Here is a 5,815-nt window from a genome sequence, read left to right as displayed (position 1 = left end):
TTTACTCAATAATACCAGTTAATAATTCTTCTCCTTTCTCTTTCTACCTATCTCTGTAGTAATTTGTTTATTTTCCATAGCTCCACAACTCTAATTCCATTAATTCATATCAATATCTTATCATTCTACTTATCATTTATCATCTCTCATCTTGCTTCACACTCACCCTTGTCACCATCAAGTCCACGCACTAACAGTTACTCTTCAATTAGTCGTATCTCCCTTTCGTATCTCTAGAAACCAAAATTCACTTCATACCGTTAACTGTCCAAAGAATTACACACTAGGCTCACCCCTTGATATTCCAACTTCCCAAACTTAGCCACTATCTACAAATCCACATCGCGACATAACTTTCTTTAAGTTCACTATATACCTCTCTTTCCTATCTTCCTACAACAACCTTCCATTACATATATCCTTAAGCAACTCTATCCTAGCTGTCTTCCTCCATAAACCCTTACACATCCAAATATACCACTATTCGTATTCCTTATCTCAATCTTTCATTCTCATGCTTCTTTACACTTACATCACCCTTGCCCATATACACTTACTTTTATACTACTCAACACACGACTATATCACTCATCATATCTCACAAAACATGCTCTTTACCTCGATTAGCTAATCATTCTTCCCTTGTCTTTTTCCACTACCCTTCACAACCACATTAACACATGTCTTCCTTACCCAACACATGTCCCTCATAAGCCATCATTCTCCATGTCATAACTTTCGGTAACTTACGTATCAAGACCATCTCACATATAAAATAATGCGTTAAGACTCAAAACATACATGTGTATATACCCTACGACTCAAAACAATGTGAAAACATAGCCACCGGCTCAAAGTGGCCGCCCAATGAGGTACTGGGTCGAGTACATAACATACTAGGTCGAGTACAAGGTACTCAGTCGAGTAACTATATCACTCGGTCGAGTTTTCGACTCCAGAAGCAAACTTAATTGTCGCAGAAGGATTACTCGGTCGAGTATTGGGAATACTCGGCCGAGTAGACCTTACTCGGTCGAGTATGAGACTACTCGGCCGAGTTCACGACTCCGGCGCTAAACAGATTATCACGAGAGAGATTACTCGGCCGAATATGGAATACTCGGTCGAGTATAAAAGATACTCGGCCGAGTAGGGACTACTCGGTCGAGTATCGGCGCAGTTCTCAGCACCGTCCAGTTTTCGTAAAATAGTCATAACTCACTCGTTACTTGGTCATTTTGGGCGTGTGACCTATTGTTAGAATCGTAAGAGGACAAGCTATCACCTCAACTTTGAATTACAGCAATATCATTTCTAAAACTCGACTTATGTCAGTTTTAAGACAACTCTTCCATAATCGTTCTTTATACAAATCAAGTTTTCTAAGCCAAAACAACTTGAACATACATAAGGCAACAATAACAATTCAATACCTCTAAAACCCAGTACATAGTTGAACATTTATCATACTCACATTAAAATTAAACACGACATTTACATATATAGACGCATGACCTTAATCACATGCTTCTACCAACAATCAAGCATTAAAATCATCATGTTCATATGCACATGTACCACTACCATACTTCATGATCAAAATTGTATTAAACAGATAACATGATCACATTCTTCATACTCAATATCAATCAGATACAAATTCACAATTCACCTTTCATATTTTACCATGTTCCAACACTTAACATGCCAACATATTCCTTCTCAAAGTTTAACATGAACAATCCTTGATGCATCTTTCAACAACTATCACATTCCACTTCTTTCATCATTTCATCCAACCATGCACAAGGTTCAAAATATAGATATCAAACTCACAGAACTCAAGCATACAACAGTTTTCCCCCCCATGTGACCGGCTTGAGATCGTAAGGGCCTTAATGCGACTTCGGGACGTCTCCCAAGTCTTTGCGGTAGCTCCAAACAACTCTCCCCGGGTTCATTTTATTTAGACTCCCTAAGTTCATTGGATTCATTTGTTTTAGGTGCCGGAATCGTCGGCTCTGATACCACTTTGTAACACCCCCTCATACTAAGGTACCTTATCAAGGACTACCCTAGCATGAAAGGCTGTTACCATCTCGGTTTTCCGAGGTTATTATATCAAAGTTTACAATTTCCAAACAACATTTATTAAAGTATAAAGAGTTAGCAAATACATTATCTCAAACCAACTCAAACTAAAAGTGTAAGAACTTCAATACAACTGAAATCATTGACGGCTAAACTCGTAAAGGCGGAAACTAGACTCGAAGTGATGTCTCCCAATGTTTATCCCATAACTAAACATCTGCATTACCTGTCATATCTGCTCACCATCCCTGAATGGATCACCGCAGGTTTTACAAAACAACAACACGAGGTCAGTTACCGCATAATTTAAATAACACAAACAATTAATGTAACCGGCTGATCATCCTCCATCCCCGGTCTCCCGATTTCACACATTAATCGACCACACACCGAAGTGTGTAGCCCTGCCAGATTACCCATCGCAACAGGTAATCCTCGCCGCCAATGGGTGACCGCAGCCCATCCCCACCTAGTCCAGCTCATCAACGAGCGACTAACAATCCCTGTCCCTTAATGTGCACATCCCCTCCCGTGACGGGTTCCACGGAGGGCGAACTAGGGTGTGAAGCCACTCCCGCAAGTGACTCCACCACAATCACACATACCACAGCATCACAGCTGTCACAACACCACTTAGGGATAATTAATTGCAAAACCCCATTTCCCCCAATTCATGAATAAAGACAAAGCCTATAATTAATCATCAACAACGTAGGGACAAAGACTTACCGGCGAAAGAAACAAAAGATGAATGCACTTGCTATGATCACACACACACACAAGGGGAGATTTGGAGAGGATTAGAGCGACGTTTGAGTGATTAGGTTTTATGAAATGTAATAGGAAACTGTTTTGCGTTTATAAATAACTCTAATCTTTTTTAAATCAATCGCGGAAAATATAACCCGTCAGACCGGATACTCGGTCGAGTAAAATGTATACTCGTAGGTATCCTCTACTCGGGCCGAGTATTCACCATACTCGGCCGAGTATTCCTCGGCAGAACCCAAACAAACTACACTCTTGGAACTACTCGGCCGAGTAGGCTCTACTCGGCCGAGTACTTAGCTTATAAAATCCGTAGTATTACCGTGCAACGCCATGAAAACTAGTAAATATTATTTTTGTGTTACATAAATACGGAAAACAATATAAATATTTTTATATATACATTTTTTTTATAAACAATATTTTTCTTATATTATATTTACCTCAACACAATTGTTGAAACTTTGGTGAAGTTGGTATTTACTTCCTCCATTCAACTCCACTCTACCACCTTTTCATAATCATCCATTCAACTCCACTCTACCACTTACTATAAAAAGAAAGTAAAATGACCATATTGTCCTTATCACACCATCCTATTTACAAGAAATGCCACTAGATGACCCACCTCCTTTCCATAATGCTTAATCAAAACTCTTATGACCCACACATTATGCATTAATAAAGTAATTTGCACAATTCCATTTGTACTTCTTTCATTTCTTTATTAACTCCTTAATAATTGTGCAAAATCAAACATGGTAGAGTGGAGTTGAATAAAGGAAGTATATAATTGGGCTAGATGATTAGATGGAAATGAATGACGAGATTGTTCGTCGTTGACAGTATAAAACACTCATGGCCCTATTTGGGCCTCCAAAAACTTTTTACGAGCCATTATTTCATCTTTCCCTTTTATGTTGACAGGCTTTTGTCCCCTTTTCTTTTCACTAATGGGACGTCTCATTTCTTCCGATTTGACGCTGGATTCCTTCGACGTTGAGTTGCGTGATGGAATTAGGATTTAAAATTATAAAAGCGAGAATATAAATTGAAATCTCTAAGAAAGAGAACCAGTAAACGCTGCAATCGTTTACGAAATGGTCTATAATATCAACTGTCGTCATGCGATGACATGATATCCGATCGACTGACCCTACTAACCCCATCCTGCTTTGGCGATATTGACTGTCGTTATGCGATGACATTTGACTGTCCGCATAGCATATTCTTGCTTGTGACGAAATGTATGTATGACATCTTATAACAACCTTCCATTTATATAACATTATTTTAAACGGTTATGTCACAAACCTTCATTGTAACCGCATAAAACAGTGACGTTCATATACTTAGGCAGTGGGATCTCAAGACCCGACAATAGACCTTTTTTATTGCTAAATTTTCCTGATTTGAAAATTTTACGTCTTAGACCCATACGAGAAAAAAAATTTAGTAATTACATTAAATTTAACCCCACACTATATCGCGCTTCTGGCCTCCGGGGTAATGCTCACAAATGAAAATTTGAGTTGACTGTTGGAAAATATAGGGGCTTTTTGCCTTTGAAGTGTTTCCAATTGTCCCACATTGGTGAGGAAATGGGAGTTTTGTGGGTTTATATGTACCCACCCTCCTTACCATATCACTAGTGGGTCAAGGGAGGCTTTTGTGGAAGACTTGCGAGGTGCTTAATTCAGCTCGCACACGCGCGCGCCGTGCTCGAGCCCGGCCCGGTCCGGATCCGGATTCGGCTCACACACTCTTCTCTATTCTTCCTCTTCTCTGCTCTCTCATAATTTCCGGGTAATTCGTCTGATATTTCTATTCTCCTTCTTTTCTGCATCTTTCGAATAACATTGACGCCCTTACGGTCAAAGGGAGGCTTTTGTGGAAGACTTGCGAGGTGCTTAATTCAGCTCGCACACGCGCGCGCCGTGCTCGAGCCCGGCCCGGTCCGGATCCGGATTCGGCTCACACACTCTTCTCTATTCTTCCTCTTCTCTGCTCTCTCATAATTTCTGGGTAATTCGATATTTCTATTCTCCTTCTGTTTCTGCATCTTTCGAATAACATTGACGCCCTTACGGTCAAAGGGAGGCTTTTGTGGAAGACTTGCGAGGTGCTTAATTCAGCTCACACACGCGCGTGCCGTGCCCGAGCCCGGCCCGGCCCGGATCCGGATTCGGCTCACACACTCTTCTCTATTCTTCCTCTTCTCTGCTCTCTCATAATTTCTGGGTAATTCGTCTGATATTTCTATTCTCCTTCTGTTTCTGCATCTTTCGAATAACATTGACGCCCTTACGGTCAAAGGGCAATATTAGAGATTTAGACATGGATAAATTAATCTCTAAACCCTTATAAAATTAACTTTTCTGGGTAATTCGTCTGATAATTTCTGGGTAATTCGTCTGATATTTCTATTCTCCTTCTGTTTCTGCATCTTTCGAATAACATTGACGCCCTTACGGTCAAAGGGAGGCTTTTGTGGAAGACTTGCGAGGTGCTTAATTCAGCTCACACACGCGCGTGCCGTGCCCGAGCCCGCCACGCCGGATCCCGATCCGATTCGGCTCACACACTCTTCTCTATTCTTCCTCTTCTCTACTCTCTCATAATTTACGGGTAATTAAATCCGATATTTCTATTCTCCTTCTGTTTCTGCATCTTTCGAATAACATTGACGCCCTTACGGTCAAAGGGCAATATTAGAGATTTAGACATGGATAAATTAATCTCTAAACCCTTATAAAATTAACTTTTCTAAACTTACACCCTTATAATTTATTTATTTTTTAAATATTTTAACCCTTATAAAACACTTCTGTTCAAATCTTACCACCTTAGTCGGTTCCCAATGAAAAAAATTGAATATTCCGTCAAATTTGAAATTTTCCCTTTAAAGCCAATAATTTGTGACGAAAATTCCCCAACCTCTCTCTCTCTGTCTATC

The sequence above is a fragment of the Silene latifolia genome, chromosome 6, assembly GCF_048544455.1.
Source record: "Silene latifolia isolate original U9 population chromosome 6, ASM4854445v1, whole genome shotgun sequence".
Classification (NCBI taxonomy): Eukaryota; Viridiplantae; Streptophyta; class Magnoliopsida; order Caryophyllales; family Caryophyllaceae; genus Silene; species Silene latifolia.
Note: the sequence above shows the minus strand (reverse complement) of the source record.